Source organism: Zalophus californianus, chromosome 7 (assembly GCF_009762305.2).
Source record: "Zalophus californianus isolate mZalCal1 chromosome 7, mZalCal1.pri.v2, whole genome shotgun sequence".
In the NCBI taxonomy this organism is placed as follows: Eukaryota; Metazoa; Chordata; class Mammalia; order Carnivora; family Otariidae; genus Zalophus; species Zalophus californianus.
In genome coordinates this window covers 120,740,494-120,761,353 of record NC_045601.1, presented here as the reverse complement: position 1 = coordinate 120,761,353, position 20,860 = coordinate 120,740,494, and positions in this window count along the sequence as shown.

The window sequence follows — 20,860 nt, the reverse complement described above, 5'->3', positions numbered from 1 at the left end:
AGAATTCAAGAGATAAGCGATACCATAAACAAAACAACATTAGAATAACTGGGATCCCAGAAGAAGAAGAAAGAGAGAGGGGGCAGAAGGTATATTGGAGCAAATTATAACAGAGAACTTCCTAAATTTGGAGAAGGAAACAGGCATCAAAATCCAGGAGGCACAGAGAACCCCTCTCAAAATCAATAAAAACAGGTCAACACCCCGACATTTAATAGTAAAACTCATGAGTCTCAGAGACAAAGAGAAAATCCTGAAATTAGCTCAGGAGAAGAGATATGTAACCTACAATGGTAGAAACATCAGATTGCCAACAGACTTATCCACAGAGACCTGGCAGGCCAGAAAGGACTGGTGTGACATATTCAGAGAACTAAACGAGAAAAATATGCAGCCAAGAATACTATATCCAGCGAGGCTGTCATTGAAAATAGAAGGAGAGATAAAAATCTTCCAGGAAAAACAAAAACTAAAGGAATTTGCAAACACGAAACCGGCCCTACAAGAAATATTGAAAAGGGTCCTCTAAGCAAAGAAAGAGTCTAAAAGCAACATAGACGAGAAAGGAACAGAGACAATATACAGTAACAGTCACCTTACAGGCAAAACAATGGCACTAAATTCCAATCTTTCAATTGTTACCTTGAATGTAAATGGGCTGAATACCCCAATCAAAAGACACAGGGTATCAGATTGGATAAACAAGACCCATCGATATACTGTCTACAAGAGACTCATTTTAGACCCAAAGACACCCCCACATTGAAAGTGAGGGGGTGGAAAACGATTTTCCATACTGATGGACACCAAAAGAAAGCTGGGGTGGCAATCCTTATATCAGAAAATTAGATTTCAAACCAAAGACTGTAATAAGAGATGAAGAAGGACACTATATCCTACTCAAAGGGTTTATCCAACAAGAAGACCTAACAATTGTAAATATCTATGCCCCTAACATGGGAGCAGCCAATTATATAAGGCAATTAATAACAAAAGCAAAGAAACACATTGACAATAATACTATAATAGTGGCGGACTTTAACACCCCCCTCACTGAAATGGACAGATCATCTAAGCAAAAGATCAACAAGGAAATAAAGACTTTAAAGGACACACTGGACCAAATGGACTTCACAGACATATTCAGAACATTCCATCCCAAAGCAACGGAATACACATTCTTCTCTAGTGCCCATGGAACATTCTCCAGAAGAGATCACATCCTAGGTCACAAATCAGGTCTCAACCGGTACCAAAAGATTGGGATCATTCCCTGCATATTTTCAGACCACAATGCTTTGAAACTAGAATTCAATCACAAGAAGAAAGTTGGAAAGAACTCAAATACAAGGAGGCTAAAGAGCATCCTACTAAAGAATGAATGGGTCAACCAGGAAATTAAAGAAGAATTAAAAAAATTCATGGAAACCAATGAAAATGAAAACACAATTGTTCAAAATCTTTGGGATGCAGCAAAGGCAGTCCTAAGAGGAAAGTATATAGCAATACAAGCCTTTCTCAAGAAACAAGAAAGGTCTCAAATACACAACCTAACCCTACACCTAAAGGAGCTAGAGAAAAAACAGCAAAAAAACCTAAACCCAGCAGGAGAAGAGAAATAGTAGAGATCAGAGCAGAAATCAATGAAATAGAAACCAAAGAACAGTAGAACAGATCAACGAAACTAGGAATTGGTTCTTTGAAAGAATTAACAAGATTGATAAACCCCTGGCCAGACTTATCAAAAAGAAAAATGACCCAAATCAACAAAATCATGAATGAAAGCGGAGCGATCACAACCAACACCAAAGAAATACAAACAATTGTAAGAACATATTATGAGCAACTATATGCCAGCAAATTAGATAACCTGAAAGAAATGGATGCATTCCTAGAGATGTATCTAGTACCAAAACTGCACCAGGAAGAAAGAGAAAACCTAAACAGACCTATAACCACTAAGGAAATTGAAGTAGTCATCAAAAATCTCCCAACAAACAAAAGCCCAGGGCCATATGGCTTCCCAGGGGAATTCTACCAAACATTTAAAGAATAATTAATACCCATTCTTCTGAAACTGTTCCAAAAAATCGAAATGGAAGGAAAACTTCCAACCTTATTTTCTGAGGCCAACATTACCTTGATCCCAAAACCAGACAAAGACCCCATCAAAAAGGAGAATTACAGACCAATATCCTTGATGAACATGGATGCAAAAATTCTCACCAAAATACAGCCAATAGGATCCAACAGTACATTTAAAGGATTATTCGCCAAGACCAAGTGGGATTTATCTCTGGGCTGCAAGGTTGGCTCAACATCCGCAAATCAATCAACGTGATACAATACATTAACAAAAGAAAGAACAAGAATCATATGATCCTCTCAACAGATGCAGCAAAAGCATTTGACAAAGTACAGCATCCTCTCTTGATCAAAACTCTTCGGAGAATAGGGATAGAGGGTACATACCTCAATATCCTAAAAGCCATCTATGAAAAACCCATAGCAAATATCATTCTCAATGGGGAAAAACTTAGAGCTTTCCTAAGCTCTAAGGCCAAGCCTGACCTAAACCAGGTCAGGAACGCAGCAGGGATGTCTACTATCACCACTGCTATTCAACATCGTATTAGAAGTCTTAGCCACAGCAATCAGACAACAAAAAGAAATCAAAGGCATCCAAATCGGCAAAGAAGATGTCAAACTCTCACTGTTTGCAGATGATATGATACTTTATGTGGAAAACCCAAAAGACTCCACCCCAAAACTGCTAGAACTCATACAGGAATTCAGTAAAGTGGCAGGATATAAAATCAATGCACAGAAATCAGTGGCATTCCTATACACCAACAACAAGACAGAAGAGAGAGACATTAAGGAGTCGATCCTTAACTGCACCCAAAACCATAAGATACCTAGAAATAAATCTAACGAAAGAGGCAAAGGATCTGTACTCAGAAAACTATAAAATACTCATGAAAGAAATTGAGGAAGACACAAAGAAATGGAAAAAGGTTCCATGCTCATGGATTGGAAGGACCAATATTGTGAAGATGTCAATGCTACCTAGAGCAATCTGCACATTCAATGCAATCCCCATCAAAATACCACCCACTTTTTTCAAAGAAATGGAACAAATAATCCTAAAATTTGCATGGAACCAGAAAAGACCTCGAATAGCCAGAGGAATGTTGAAAAAGAAAAGCAAAGCCGGCGGCATCCCAATTCCAGACTTCCAGCTCTATTACAAAGCTGTCATCATCAAGACAGTATGGTTCTGGCACAAAAACAGACACATCGATCAATGGAACAGAGTCCAGAGCCCAGAAATGCACCCTCAGCTCTATGGTCAACTAATCTTTGACAAAGCAGGAACGAATGTCCAATGGAAAAAGGACAGTCTCTTCAACAAATGGTGTTGGGAAAATTGGACAGCCACATGTAGAAGAATGAAACTGGACCATTTCCTTACACCACACACAAAAATAGACTCCAAATGGTTGAAAGACCTAAACGTGAGACAAGAGTCCATCAAAATCCTAAAGGAGAACACAGGTAGCAACCTCTTCGACCTCAGCCACAGCAACTGCTTCCTAGAAACATGGCCAAAGGCAAGGGAAGCAAGGGCAAAAATGAACTATTGGGATTTCATCAAGATAAAAAGCTTTTGCACAGCAAAAGAAACAGTCCACAAAACCAAAAGACAACCAACAGAATGGGAGAAAATATTTGCAAATGACATATCAGATAAAGGGCTAGTATCCAAAATCTATAAAGAACTTATCAAACTCAACACCCAAAGAACAAATGATCCAATCAAGAAATGGGCAGAAGACATGAACAGACATTTTCCAAAGAAGATATCCAAATGGCCAACAGACACATGAAAAAGTGCTCAACATCACTCAGCATCAGGGAAATCCAAATCAAAACCTGAATGAGATACCACCTCACACCCGTCAGAATGGCTAAAATTAACAAGTCAGGAAATGACAGATGTTGGCGAGGATGCGGCGAAAGGGAACCCTCCTCCACTGTTGGTGGGAATGCAAGCTGGTGTAGCCTCTCTGGAAAACAGTATGAAGGTCCCTCAAAATGTTGAAAATAGAGCTACCATATGACCCAGCCATTGCACTACTGGGTATTTACCCCAAAGATACAAATGTAGGGATCCAAAGGGGTACATGCACCCCAATGTTTGTAGCAGCAATGTCCACAATAGCCAAACTGTGGAAAGAGCCAAGATGTCCATCAAAGGATGAATGGATAAAGAAGATGTGGTGTATATATACAATGTAATATTATACAACCATCAAAAGGAATGAAATCTTGCCATTTGCAATGATGTGGATGGAACTGGAGGGTGTTATGCTGAGTGAAATATGTCAATCAGAGAAAGACATGTATCATATGACCTCACTGATATGAGGAATTCTTAATCTCAGGATACAAACTGAGAGTTGCTGGAGTGGGGGTGGGGTGGGAGAAATGGGGTGGCTGGGTGATAGTCAATGGGTAGGGTATGTGCTATGGTGAGCGCTGTGAATTGTGCAAGACTGTTGAATCATAGATCTGTACCTCTGAAACAAATAATGCAATATATGCTAAAAAAAAAAGAAGTAGATAGGAGGATGGGAAGAATGAAGGGGAGTAAATCGGAAGGGGAGACGAACCACGAGAGACGATGGACTCTGAAAAACAAACTGAGGGTTCTAGAGGGGAGCGGGTGGGGGGATGTGTTAGCCTGGTGATGGGTATTAAAGAGGGCACGTTCTGCATGGAGCACCGGGTGTTATGCACAAACATTTAATTATGGAACACTACATCAAAAACTAATGATGTAATGTATGGTGATTAACATAACAATAAAAAAGTTTAAAAAGAAAAAAAAAAGAACAGTCTCGGTCCATCCTCTTGGGCCCTTAGAGCTCCTGGCATCTAGGAACACTTGCTGTCAAGATTGATGATAATTTAAGATGATCTGGGTGTGTTTGCCTTTTCACTGTGTGTAAGTATGTATATGTGTGTGTTTGGGGATGTGTATAGTTCCTGCTTAGTTCAGTGGCTACATGAGCTCTGTGTACCAACATTTCTTTGGATTCCTTCTTAGGGATTCTGTATCTTCTGCAGCCAGAGCAGGCTTTTCTGATTCTTTTTTTTTTTTTTTAAGATTTTATTTATTTATTTGACAGAGAGAGAGAGACAGAAAACAAGCAGAGGGAGCAGTAGGTAGAGGGAGAAGCCGACTCCCTGCTGAGCAGAGAGCCCAGTGCGGGACTCAATCCCAGGATCCTGGGACATGACCTGACCCGAAGGCGGTCGCGTAACTGAGCCACTCAGGTGTCCCAGCTTTCTTGATTCTTGTTTTAAAATGATAATTGAAATTTTAAAATACTATTGTTTCCCATTAAAATCTCTGTGAAGATATTGGACTATGTGATTGTTATTTACTTAAAACAATTAAATCAAAATATCTTTTATTAAATTTCTTGCATTTTCCTTTATAAAGATTGTTTATTCAGATTGGGCTCTCTAGCTATTTAGTGTTAGGATATGAAGTTTATAAGTATCACCTTTGAACCAAAGAAGAACTAACCCACAGAAAAATGAGAAACATTTGTTACATGGCAAAATTTGATTATATATTTTAAAAAATTGCTCTTTTTAGCCTAAATGTTCAGACCCGTGTTAATGAAGAATCCCAGGAGACCTTATGATTGACTGTTGCCCTGGCTCTAGTCTGAGTTCCTTGAAGCCTGGGACTCTATCATTATCCCTCAATTCCCAAGGCTCATCCCAGGACCACCATCCCTGGTGGTCAGTGTTTATATACAAAAATAGATTTGGGCCTCCCTTACTTAGACTTGCGGGCAGTAGATTTTTTTTCCTCATTATTAGTAGTAGACATATTAATTTATTAATATTATTCATATTTTCTTAAACAATCACATACATCATCATTTACATAATCATTGAGGTGATTTGTTGTAAGAGCAGGTTGACTTTTCTTTTTTTCCAGAGTATTGTGAGATTTTAGTGGGTCAGTGGTTCTCATGTATGAGAATAAGGCATGATTCCTCATCTGTTTCTGATTCTCGTGGGTCTTAGAAGGCCAGGCGGGGTCCCATCTGTAAAAATGGAAACTCCTGCGAAAATGCCTCAAGGGCTCACTTTTAAGGTGTCTCCGGGAGGTCTCAGCTATTGACGACCCAATCAAAATCACCCAGTCTTAATGGACATCTGTTTGTCCTCAGAAGGGCTTATTCTGATTCTCCTGACTTCAGTCACTGAGAAAGTATTGGGTTCTAATGTGAGACAGGAAAAGCACTAAACAAAGGGAAAGATCTTTCATTTTTGCTAGCAGCTTTTGCACTATGCTCACTAATTGCTTTATGTTCACTGTTCTCTATGTTCATCTATATTACAGGTGCCCTCGGGCAATGCCTAACTCATAGACTCATTAAATGAATAAAAGACTTAAAAATAAAACTTTTCTCCCCCTGGCTTAAAAATAGTGCATATTTACTGTTGTTAAGTCCAAGAAAGCAAGAAGAAGAAAAGAGCAAGTAATTAATCTCACCTCTCAGAGATAATCAATCTTATATTTGTGTATTTCCAGTCAAATTTTTCATATATATGTATATATTTATAAAACTTTCTGCTGTATTTTTCTACCCACCTTATATCATAGCATAAACATTTTCCCATACCAAAGAAATTAATTTTAATGCTGTCTGGATACAGTATGATTTCCTTAAGTTATCAAACCTAGGATACATGCATCACTGGTGGTATATAAGGCTATTTTAGCTAGCATACAGCTGAATATTTTTACTCTAACAGATATGTGTTTAGTATTTATGTTAATATATATTTGAGAAAAATATCTTATTACTTTATATTCCTGTTACATCATGGATATTATTGCTTAGAATGAGGCTAAGTAAAAAGAAAAGCGATTGGTTTAAAGTAGACTTAAAGAAAAGTGTTGAAAAAGTAAAAGTCCAAGTTGATTATGAGAAAAATTGTGAATGACTGAAGTCTAGAAAGCAATGTTCTTAATTATTTTCCTTTTGTTGGACAGTTAAGTAGTTACCAATGTTTAGCTAAATATATCATACTATGGTGAAGAGCTCTGTACATAATTCTTTGTTTATATGTGTAATTATTTTTTCAGGATGGATTCCTTGAAGTAGGATTCTAAGGTTAAAAGTCAAGTTATAAATAATAACCCTGGTTCAGGCTCCACAACAGTAAAATCATATAAAAAGTTTGCCTCTTAGTTTCCCAGTGCTTTTATCAATGAAAGATTTAAAAAATCAAATTCCTAATACATAGGATCAACAAAGAATTGTAAATCAGTTAAACATATCCCCAAAGATCTTTGGTCTCTCCAAATCCCACCTCAATTATGTATCTGATGGTGGGAGCTCTGGCAGGTACACCTGAAAGAACCTGACAGAGGTGACAGATGCCTGTGGATCATCTACTCTCTCTTACCACATGTCATCAGGAGAGCTGGGTGGAGAGCTGGGTAGAAAACGTGTGTCATGGGGGCATGACACAATGCCCATTCAAGACAATCTGGGACAAGTAGAGTAGAGCCAGAAATCAAGACCTAGCATGAGACATTTCCTGGTAATAAAATCAAATGCAAACCTTGATTACAGAGGTGCAGCCGCGGGAGAAAAGCATGGTGTCCATGGGACATTTTCATCTTATTCCTGATTCACCAAATGGATAATCTTTGAGTGATACCAAATAAGACAGAAGAGGTTCAAATGATAGTCAATACAGATTATCAGGGACTTACAAACAGGTGATACTCTGGGCAGAAAGACATTACCTAAGAACTCTGTCTATGGGCAGCACACAAATTCAAGTGTTTGAGGTGTGGATTAATTTTTGAACTTTCAGAGAACCCAGAAGTGGCAGCTGGGGTTGACTTAGATGGAAGAAATAGGCATGGGACAATAGGGCAATGTGTCAGCAAAGGATAGAATAAAATGAACTAACACATTTAACACATTTGGCTGAAACTTCTAACAAATCCAAGAATGTGGCCTTATAAATGAAGATTTCAAGCTGAGTCAGCCTGCCATAGATACCTCATGTGACAGAGATGGTTAACTCCTCCCCAATATCCATTGTCCCATTTTTCCTTTTGGAAGCTCTGTTTGGCTGTTGGACACATGGTCATCCATCTACAGATTATGTTTTCTTATCTACCTTGCTAGTTGTGGCCAAGTAGTAAAGTCTGATCCAATGAAATATGAGTGGAAGTGATGCCACCTTCAATGTCTTTTCTGTTTCTTTCCTGTTAGTTGGAAAACAGTGATGATTAGAACAAACTTGTAAGCCAGGTGCCGTGAGTAGCTTCGCACATTGCATTTTTCATCACTGGATCATTACCTAAGAAAGAAAGAAACCATCCTATTTGGAGAATCTTTGTTACAACAGCTTAGTCTGTATCTAGCTAATGTCCTACAATAGCCACTAATTTGGCATAAATATATGTGCAGTAGATGGTATGTAAGACTTCACATGTGGCTTTTGAAGCACTATTTTTCACAAGTGGTCATTAATCCAATTCTAGACAAGGGCATTTCTATGCCTGAAGGACTGGGAAGAGAAGGTCCAAATTATCAAAGGAAAAGCTGTCTTTGAATCCTCAAAATCAAGCAAAAACCTTCCATTATGCTTTATTATTTGGGTGAATCACAGGGACAGGTGGGGGCTCATTTAGTCATTAGTTCTCTTTCCTTTCCTCATCTGCTGAAAGAGATGCAACAAAATCATACTGTTTGGCAAGCAGAGTAGAAATGTCCATACATTAGAAAACCAGCTGTACAACTGGTCTACAAAGGTTTATGCTTTTCTTTTTTTACTTTGTTGTTGTTGTTTCATGACTTCATTTACAAATTCAGAGACTCTGGTATTTAGAAGAACAAACTGATAGGTGGTAATAACAGGATTCTGGGACAACCAACTAGGTTTGAGGAGGGTGTTTGGGACAATAGCCTTGACCATTCTCTCTGCTTCCTCACTCAGCCTCAGGACCTCCCTCAGAAACAGCCACTTTCCTGTCCTGCATTTCTCTTGCCTTCTCTCCAGCGTGGGCATTGCCTCCCACTCTATGCAGCACCATAGCTTTGAGTTGGGGAGGAGTGGCAGCACAACTGCTCCAGAAGAGATGCACAAAATTCCAAGGTGTGAGGGGATGATCATTTCCTACTCTTATAGTTCTAATGATATTAATAATTGATAATTGTAATAATGTAATAAACTGTTACCATTCTCTACAATTAATATTTGTTAGAAAAGGGAAAGGTTTCTTTTGTTTGCAGAAAATGATAAAATTACTTAAAATTCTCTTTTGGAAAAAGTTAATAGATTTCTATTTTATTGACAATTAGACCACTCAAATTTCTTTATCCTGCTAGGTCTCTTCCCAGGGATGGAATGAACTTCTAACTATATATAAATTCTGTTTAATTTGTGTATATTACAAACTTTGTAAAATACAGCAAGATAAGGTATACCAGGAGGAAAAAGAATTGACCAAACACAGAATTGGAAGTCAGAAGACAGGAATGAGGTCCTTCTATGTGTGACCATGGCAAGTTTAAATATAAAATGCATATAATGCCATCCTTATAGGTTGTTAAAAGATCAAACCTAATCACATATCAAGAATGAAATTAACTGTCAGTGCTATGTGACATTAATTACTCCTATTGTGCAGGGCTTGGTCTTTTCTTCTCTTGCTGCTACATGTTCCTATAGGACAGTGGTTTTTAAAAGAGTGGGGATGTTGGAGCGCCTGGGTGGCTCAGTTGGTCAAGCATCTGCCTTTGGCTCAGGTCATGATTCCAGGGTCCTGGGATATAGTCCGGCATCGGGCTCCCTGCTCAGCAGGGAGCCTGCTTCTCCCTCTCCCTCTGCCTGCTGCTCTGCTTATTTGTTCTCTCTGTCAAATAAATAAATAAAATCTTAAAAAAAAAAAAAAGAGCCGGAGGAACTCTTATAATCAGGAAAGTCTTTTTTTTTTTTTTTTTTTTTGTCTCACTGCTTTGCTTTTTTTTTTTAGCTACAAGTTTTGGTCTCTTTTGCAATTAACATTAAAAGAGATTTTTACATTTCTAAAAATGGACTATTTTGTAAAAAGATTAAAAAGTACTACTGTAAAAGAGTTCCTTGTATGGCTTCAGCATCTGTAAAGCACTCGCCCCCCTACCCCAAAAATTTTCGTGAAAATGTGGATGTAAGTTGTTCTGGAGAGGCATCTCCAGCCCTGGATTCTCAAAGGATCCTTAACCTTCAGAAGGTTAAGGAGCACTCAATTTCAAGTTTCAGCTGAGTGCTCTAACAATGATCCTAGTTCACACACAGCTATATCAACAGATCTGAGCTTGTTGATTAGATTCCTTGCTATAAATGAGAATCAGTATCACATGCTACAAATCATTTGGATGAGGGACTGCATAGTCTCAGTCTCTTTTATCAAATATGACAAGACTCTGACTTCTGAATGGCTGACTTCCAGATGCCCCTTCTTCAAATAGCAGCCAGACTCAAGAAATTTTCTCTCTACTGTTATCTCTTGGGATTACCTTCATGTTCTCTTTCTCCCTCTTTCCTATTGCTGCAGGTGCTGTGTGTATTTCTAGACACCTTCCTTTCTTGCCCCCCCCTCCACCCTGGACTCAGCATCCTGATTGGTCCCAGTACCAGTCAGAGACTGGATTGTTACCCAGGCTAAGTCTGGGACAGAGTGTACTTGTCTTCAAAACAGTGTGTCTGGTGAACAGAAACAGCAGCTTCCATGCCCTTCCTCAAGAAGGGGTAACACGGCACTTAACAGCTGATCCAGTGTTGTTCCTTCATGATCCCAGCAGGCTCCAGGTGAAGCAGGAAAAACTACACTTGTACTTCTGTGTGATGCTGGAGACCCAGAGAGTCCATGAGCAGAGTGGTTGCCTTCATAATTGAAGTATTAGTTCTTTTTCATGGGTGTATACAGTAATGACTCAAAAACATTATGTTTGGACTTGAAAGACATACTTATTTTTAAAATTGAACTTCCTACATGGCTGCACCCACACAGCTTTTAGTGTTAATGTTTTAGTGTTAATCCAATTTAGAGCTTCAACAGAGCCAAAACATACAGTAGGAGATATTAGAAAGAACCTTGATTTGAAGGGCCTGCCCTCCTCTTTATGAGGCTCCTCATGCTCTCAGTTGGTGTAAGGATGGATTCAATATAGAGGTTTAATTCCTACATGGCTGAAGCCTGGGACTAGTCCACAATTCATGTTGTTGATTTGGGGGGGGGGAATCCAGGGATAGAGATGTCTTTGTGTGAGAAAATATGTTCCCCTTTTCCTTGCCCCTTAGATTTGTTCAGATTGGGATATGAAGAAGCAGTTGCTTGGGGAGATGGGGCAAACATGAGTATAGGAAGGCTAGGTTGGGAGTCCAGGAGAGAACTCCTTCTTCATGAAAGGTGGATATTTTGTGAGACACGAGGGATATCCAAGTTCACTAAAAATGTACCACTTTCTTACCTATAATAAAATTCTCTTTTGAAATTGTCTTATTTTAGGAGTAGAAACATTTGCATACATCATACCAGTACTGGGGAGATCCTCAAAGAAGGAGCTTCATTCTGACTCCTATTTCAGCAGATGAGGGAACACCTAATATTTGAGAAATTACACTCTAAGATTCTAAACCATGACAAGTGGGTTACTGGAGGCCCATCAGGGTGAAGAGGACATTTGGGAAATGTCTCCTGATGGTAGGGCACTCTCCTGAGAGACAGGTCCAAGAGATAGCAGAACTGTCCCTTCTCATAGCTTAGAATAGTGGTTTTTGCTTCCACAGAGAAGGAGGAATGCCTTTGGATTGTTTGTAAATCCCTTCCTGAATACAACACACTTATCCTTAGAAAAATCCCCTTGTTTTCTGTAGTTGAGATGGCACACACAATGTCCGGCCAGCAAGAATATTGCTGTTTTGACTCAGTACCAGAAGAAGCTCTAGAGGCAGCAACGAAGGAAGGAGAGATGGACTGTTACCAAAGGTAGGGGCAGGAAAGGGAGAAAAACGAGGAAAGGTGAGGAGGGAAGGTGTTAGGAATTTTGTCCTTAGGAGGAAATGTCCTGAACTTATGTGGCTTCTTTCCCATTACTGTGAGGCCTGTGAGATCAAAGTTTTGGTGAGTTTGGGTTGAGGTGTGAGGCTGCTTCACTTTACTCTGAGTCAGAGAAGACTTTCTGAAAAGTAAACCCAGGATGTCCAAAGACAGAGGGGAATGACCTTCTGCCATCAGAATGTAGGGAGCATAAATGGTTGATGGTTGTGGGAAGAAAACCAACAGGCTTATTTATTATTAACAAAGTAGAAGTAGCTTTTTAAAACAAAAAATAGAGAAAGAGAGTGACCAGTAACTCTTTTCAGGAGGGTGACAGGAAATGTGGTTAGGCTTTTCCTTGGGCTAGGGAGGAAGGGAGAAGACAGGAGGGTTTGGGAAAATATGCCACCACAATTCCAACCTTTCCCCTGTAGTTCTGCCCCAAGAAGAGAAGCGGATGACAAGGAAAGGCAAAACAAAAGGCAAACGAGATGTAAAATACAAGCCAACCAATACAGGCTATGGATATAAAGGCAGCCTCCTTATTTTCAGCCTTGTTGACTGGACAATCTCTCCACTTCTTTGCCTGAACACAACCTGGCTCTGCTTTTAGAACGCTGCATGTTCTACAACCCATTCAAGAAGATATCCATTCTTTTCCTTCATCTTTGATCCAGTGCAGTCAGTATGTGCCCCAGCACCTCACTGAGGCTCTTCTTAACAAGGTCATGGTGACATCTCTCTCTGTCTCTCTGCTGTGGTGACTTCTTCTTTTCCTTTGACCTTACTTTTCCTTCTCCTGACCCTTATATATTAAAGTTTATCAGGGATTTGCCTTAGGCTTGCTTTCCTTACTTGCTACCCTTTCTTCAGGCAATTTCATGTGTTTTTTATCATTTCAGTTATCATCAATTTTTCAATAACTGCAAAATTTATGTTTATATTTTGAACTCCAAATCCACTTGGAGATCATACTGACATATTAATCTGAACATGTTTAAAGCTGAGTTCATGATCTTTCCCCCAAACTTGTACTTCCCACAATATTAGTATTCTCTTCCTCAGTAAATTGTACTGCCAGCCTCTTAGCTCCACATGTTAGAAACTTCAAATCATTTCTGACACCTTTTTCTCCTGAATCTTCACTGCTAACCAGTTCTCAAGTTCTACCATTTCTAACTTCAAACAGTTATCTTAAATTTTCCAGTTGTTTCTCTTACAGCCATCATCACAGACAAGCCACCATCATCTCTCATTTGGAATGTTTACTCATACCCCTTATTATCATGCCAAGCCACTTGCCCTTAGGATAAAGTTTAAAATCCTTGCTGTGGCCTCAGCGTCTCTCTTTGATCTGATCTATGTTTCATCCTTGCCACTCTTTTCTCTCTGTGGATTCTAAGTGTCCAATGATCCTGGACTTCCTTCAGTTCCTTGAACTTGAGCATATACAAAGGTAACCTGATGTAAGCTTCAAGATGAGAAGCTTAAGCTAGCTACCTTGAAAAATGTGGAGGAAATGGAAGGTTCCTAGTTTTCTGAGTTTGTTGCCAGAAATACCTTTTGAATCTTTTCCCTTAGAAGATTCCTACAGAATCTTTTCCCCTTTTTACACTTAGGATAGACCTTTATCTATCTAAAATGATTCAAAAGCATGCTTGACTTCCAGGATAGAGGGGTTCAGGTGGATTAGTAGCTTTTCAAGGGGTCTTTTTGACCTATCATGATTCTCACTGTATATTTAAACTTTTTTTTTCTTGTTCTTAATTCACTAGATCATATCACCTTCCAAGTAACTCTTAAGACCTGGCCATTACCATCACTTTCTTAGAACTCCTGTAGGGATGACAAAGGCATGCTTTTAATGGGCTATGATGTAAAGTCCTACTAGAAATATAAAAATCACAAGAACATGTCCTGTGTGATATATATAAATACACTTCCTAATTATTACTGGAGGAGAGCATGACTAATGCAGGAGCAGAGGTTTTAAAAAATAAAAGGTCACAAGCATTTTCAGACTATTAAAGCATTTATTTATGCGGTGAATTTGCATCTGGATTTCTTTGTCTCTGCCTTGATCTCCATGTCTTACACACATGCAAGGAATGGCTGTTTTCAGAAACATTAACTACCCATGCATAATAGATTCGATAGAAATGGTCAGAATGGAAGAAATCTCCAACGGGGGTTAATGAAAACCACCAGACATTACAAATCATTACAGACCGTTGAAATAAAATTCATTATGTACATAACAAATTGAAAATAAATACCTTTTCCCTGTAATGACCTAACAAGCACAATAATTAATCTTGAGTTGCTGTTAGGTTAGATAATAACAATCCCCAGGTCTTTTTTAAAAGCAAGAGGCAAAGATACATACTTTAAATGGTGTAGTCAATTTGGAAAACAATTTGGCAGTTTCTTAAAATGTTAAAATAGGTTTACTACATGACCTAGCAATTTCACTTTTGGTATCTATCCAAGATAAATAAAAACATTCAAAACATATGTTCACACAAAGACTTGTATGCAAATGTTTATATCAGCATTATGCATAATTGTCAAAAAAGTGGAAACAATCCAAATGTCCATCAACTGGTGATTTAACAAACTGCTATATTAATTCAATGGAATATTATTCAGCCATTAAAAAGTGAATGAAGTACTGACACATTCACTCTCTTAAGTGCTACAACTCGGATGAGCCATAAATACATTATGCTAAGTGAGAGAAGTCAGTCACAAAAGATCACATGATGTACAGTACCATTTTACAAAATTTCGAGAAAAGGCAAATCTATAGAGACTGAAAGTAGATTGGCAAATGCTGGTGATGAAATAGATGGCAAATAGGCTCAAAGCTTCTTTTGGGGGGGATGAAAATGATCTAAAATTAGATTGGCATGATGATTGCACAATTGTATAAATGTACTGAAAACCATTCAGTTGTATACTTAAGAGAGTGAATTCTATGTTCAGGTATATACACTACTCTTCAATAAAGCTTTTTTTTTTTTTAAAGCTATATACTTCCTCTGTTCCCAACTGTTACCAAACTAATTTTTCCTTTTATCTTCAGACCAGTTCTTGTTCTACAGAGTCTGAGTAGTAAAGAGCATCCCCTGGGTTATGTTCCTGCAGATGAATTCAAATATTTTTGATTCTGAAGGAATCCTCTCAGGTCAAACTTGCCTAGATAATATCACAGATATCCCATGACCAGTGAAGTTATTTTAAAATGCATTTCAGAAGCATTAAAACCAAAAAATGCTCTGCAGAAGAATCTCTGGTGGCAAGTCCCGCCCAATTAGCTTTTAGAAATTTGCTTTTTGGTGAAACACTCAAGTGTTACAGGTGTGGCACCCACAGAATGTGAGGAACAAACAATTAAAAATCAATTAACCTGTTCACTGCTTCTTCTGGAGAAAAGAGCTTGTCATTTTCTAAGGTAAAAACATCATGCTCAACTGATAACATATAAAGAAGATACAACTTATATATCTATGCCCATGAAGCTGTTAAATAAGAATGAAGTGGTTCCACATGTACTGACATGAATGGAGAACCTCATGAAATCAAAAAGCAAAATGCTGAAAAAGAGGTTAAAAAATAACACATGCATTATGTACATGTATTTGTATTTATATAGGACACCTCAAGTTGCCAAGAGTAACTTTTTTGCTGGGGAATGGAATTGGTTGAGGAAGGGGTAAATGTTGAGGAAGGGTTCATTTAGCTTGGACACTTCTGGACTGATTTTTTTTTTTTTTAAACATTTTATTTATTTCTTTGACAGAGACAAAGCGAGAGAAGGAACACAAGCAGGGGGAGTGGGAGAGGAAGAAGCAGGCTTCCCGCCGAGCAGGGAGCCCGATGCGGGGCTCGATCCCAGGACCCTGGGATCATGACCTGAGCCGAAGGCAGACGCTTAACGACTGAGCCACCCAGGTGCCCCTGGACTGATTTTTAAATTAAGTGTTAATTTTGTAAATAAAAGAGCAAAGAAAAAGAAAGATGGAAGATGTGATGAAGTTGTCTCTTTGTCTGTGTCCTGTACCTTTTAATTCCTCAAGAAAAGGCACATCTGTATGTCCCAGTGCAAGAGTGGGGAAATAATCTAGACTTGGCTAAAGGTTTAGCACTATATTTTAGAATACTGGCCACATAGTAATGTGTCTGGTCTGTGCAGCTGCTCATAGGGCAATGAGGATTGATCACACTGATCTGGCTAATGAAACACTTCATTGAGCATGCTGCCTACTGGATTATGAAAATTTTCCATAGTAGCTAAGACTGGATGAACACATTGTGAAACAAGGTGATAGTTTATCCTGGAAAGCTGTTCAATAGAAAAATCCACATGATGGGCCGAGCCTGATTGTTTTAAAAGGTGGAAGCACCAGCGGAGGAACATTCCTGCGCTTCCATTTATAAACTCTCCCTCTTTTTAAAAAAGCTACAGTTGTTTTAAGATTTCTTGCCCCAGGCAACAGCCCTTTTATAAACAACTCTTTATGTTCTCCATGTGACCCTTCTTCAGTATACACATCAAGGGAAAATTGCCTGGATGGCCTCTTCAATTTGTCTCTGTTCCAGGGTTCTCAGGGGGGCTTAAGGTAGAGAATCTCAGTACATGGTGAAGATAAAATATTTTCTATCTTCCAAGATCCTATTGGCTTGGAGCAGGGGTCAATAAACTATAGTCCCTGGAGCCTACTTCAGCTTATACCTGTTTTTGTACAGCCCATGAGCTAAGAATGGTTTTTACATTTTTAAATGTTGAAAAAGTCAAAGAAGAATAATATTCAAGACATGTGAAAATGCTATGAAATTCAAATTTCAGAGTCTATAAATAAAATTGTATGGGAATATAACCACACCATTCTTTACGTATTTGTGCTACAAGAGCAGAATTTAGAAGTTGCAGTGAATGCTCTATGATTCTCAAAGCCTAAATATTAGCTGTCTGGTCCTTTCTGGAAACAGCTTTTTGATCCCTGGCTTAGTGGAACAATATTGGCATCAGGGTCTTTGGTAGTAGCAACTTGGAAAGAGTCTGAATTGAAGTTTTCCTTCAATATTCCAGTGAACAGACAACTGGTATGGGGAGTTACTCTCTAGCTATCTGGGAAGCATAATGAATTACTTTCCTGAAATTAACTAAAGTGATCCACGTGGGATATTCAAAATAAGAGAATGCTAGGTGTAGTGAGTTATGTGACATCAATCTTAAAGCATGACATCACACTGCTTCTGAGAGGCTATTCATTATAATACACACCACTGATTTAATAATAGCTTTTCTAGAAAAAAAGAAGCACATTAATTGCATAATACATGCTAATTGGAAATGTTAAATGTGTTAATTTTAATGCTGTTGTTTCACCCCTTGGAAAGTATACTTTTTGGAGGCTGTGACTATGTCCTAGTCATTTTTGCAAACCAAGGTTGTCATTTGGAGCTCCAAAATGTCAGGAACCTCTAAAGCAGAGTTTTTTAATCATTAGTGAGTTGTGACATCAATTTGGTGGACCTACCTCCAGCATTTAAAAAATAAAATAAGACAGAATAGTACTAGAAAGAAAGATTAGAATAAATTAGAATGTAATACCAAAAAACGGAACACACATATCACACAATGTATGCTTTACTTCATGATGCTCTTATTTCAGCTTATATACATATGTGATGGGTGGTAAGGGAAACATATCTCTCACCATGAGTTGTAGTAAAACAAATTTGAAAGTCTCTGTCCTGGTGGCTGTGTTTAAGCTGTACTCAGCTTAAACTCATTAAAAAAGCAGCTGTGATATGTGATATGAGGTTTCAGAGAAGCATCGGGACAATGAAGGCAGAGTATGGCCCCATGAGGATGGTCAGCCCAATGGCAAGAGCTTCCCCAACACCTGGGGGCTTCACCCTGGGGTGAGTACAGTGAATGCTGCAAAGCAATAGGTGACATGATACCCATCCTTGAGAAGCTGATAGACTATTGAGGAGCAAGATTCATGCTCTAACAATAACAGAACCTAAGGGAGGTTTAGTACATCTGAAGAATAGTAAGGGGAGATCACATCTGTGGTTATAGGTGGAAAACAGGCTTGCCTAAAAAAGGATGCAGGAATGATTGTTGAATGATTTTGGTTTGTTCAGCACAGAATATTTATTCTTCAAGTTTCAACCAAAATGAGAAGCCTTCCTGCTAATCCCACTTTATCCCCTCTTCTCCATTGTTTGTTAATTCCCTTTCTGCTAGCAGTGACCTTGGAGGTGCAGGATGGGTCTGCCTCATACTCAGGAGCACAGAGCTTCCTGCCCACAGCCCTTGGTCCAGAGAAGCAATTTGATCAATTCTGATGATAAATTAATGAATGAAGAAATCTGGTGAGTAATTGTTTAGTTATTTTCCATCTGTAAAAATGGTGAGCTTCAAAATATCCCCTTAGGTCTGAGAAGAGAAATTGGCTTGATCTGAGCCTCAGGGATCTGGTACAGTTACGGAGAATTTCCTGTTCCATGTGCTTTTGGAAATGAAATGGGTTCCTAGAAAAGGTTATAAGATATCTTGAACCATATGTTGGAGGCTCATTGAGGCATGATGAGTACCATAAAAGAGAGCCATAAAAAAATTGCTTAGAAAAAAAAATCTTAGAATATCTGTCATCTCTAAAAGTTTATAATTATACGCAAACTAAGATTTTGAATTTATCAAGATTGCTTTAATTCAAATCCAATGTCTGTCATTGTGTGTTAGTGATGTATCTCATTCATCTTTGTGTAATTTGAACTACCTAGCAGAGGGACCAGCACCTTATTGGTGCTCTATGTACCTTCGTTTGAATACAGTTGACTTAATTTCATTCCATTTTGTAGTGATGCAGATTTCAGCTTTGTTTTTTAAAATGATTACTTTTTTTTCTTTAGGTAAGATTAATTTGCATAAGCCAGCAACTATTTAAACTCTTACTAAGAAGATATATAAAAAATGAAGGATATTCTTTTCTACAAAAGAAAATTTATTGAAACTGGAGTTTCATTGACTTAGATGTAGAAGGACTCAAGCAGCTCACATCCTAGATCATTTTCAAAGAAGAAAATGTTGCCCCTGCCAAGAGCAAGATGAGTTGACAAAAACTTGGCCTTCTGAGTGGAAAAGAGCCCTGCAGGCCTGTATTTATGGTGCTGGTAGTATCACTTTCTCAGGCAAAGTGGCTTACTACCCTGCTCAGAATGAAAGAGGAGACAGCAAGAAATTATCTCCCACTTTGAGCAGAAAGGGAAGTCAACCAGTGCCTTAAAACTCTAGATTTGAATCAGTGAGCCACATGACTCAATTTTTCCCTTTCCAAAGATGATGATGGCTTCAGAGAGTCAAAGTTGATGATGATGATGACTGTCTTAGTCAATTAGGGCCATTATGACAAAATACCAGAGACTGGGTAGATTATAAACAACAGAAATTTATACAGTTCTGGAGGCTAGAAGTTCCAGATTGGGGTGCCAGCATGGTTGGGTTCTAGTAAGGGCCCTTTTCCAGGTCTCAGACTTCTCATTCTTCCCTCACATGGTAGCTCCCTGGGTGACTAGATAGCCCTCTGTGGTCTCATTTATAAGGACAGTAATTCCATTCATAAGGGCCCCACCCTCATGAACTAATCACCCCTCAAAGCCCCCACCTTTTTTTTTTAAGATTTATTTATTTATTTATTTATTTATTTATTTGAGAGAGATGGAAAGAAAGAGAGAGAGAGCACACTCAGGGAGAGGAAGAAGGAGAGGGAGAGAGAATCTCAAGCAGGCTCCCTACTGAACATGGAGCCTGATGTGGGGTTTAATCCCACACCCCAACATCATGACCTGAGCCAAAATCAAGAGTCGGTCGCTTAACTGAATGAATCACCCAGGCACCCCAAAGCTCACTCCTCTTAATACTATCACATTGGGTGTTAGGTCTTCAACACATGAATTTTGAGGAAACACAAATAGACAGACCATAGCCATGATGACAATGATGATGATAATAGCAGTACCTCCTATATATTGCAGGGTTTTATAATTCTGGAAGCATATTTACACAATTGCCTTGTTTGTGCCTCCCATGTCCTTTGCTAGTATAAACTGGACAGCTGGACTATTACTAACCCTATTTAGGAGATGAAAAAAACTGATAGACAGGTATTCAAAGTTAGATCACTGGTGCTTGAGAACCTGGACTTACTAGTTCCCCATACCACACCCTGCACCCCACATCTCTGCAGCATTCTTTGGTAGTCTTACTTGCCATCCACTAATGGACCAGGGTTAATCTGGTTATAATCTAGGTATGAGATCCCTGGCAGTAGACACAGCTCTTCCCTCACCTTTATTTGCAAAATTAATATACTTCCACTGTTAAAAAAAAAAAGAGAGAAAGAAAGAGAAAATATATAAAGTAAAAATGAAAAGTGAAAGTTTCCCTGTTCCCACATCTGAATTCCTTATCTGAATTCACTCCTGAGACACTAAGAAGGCCAAGGAACCACTCAGAAATATTTTAAAATTCCAGCAGAGAAAGATGAAGTAGACAGCCATTGAGACTGAGAAGTAGCAGCCAGGGAGGTGGGGGCAAAGCAGAAGAGTGAGTGCTTCTGAAGGATCCAGGGTTGATCATGGGAAGATCGGCTGGCCACTATAAACAGTTTGGTGGGTTTGCCTTTTAGGTCTTTGTCTTGTACT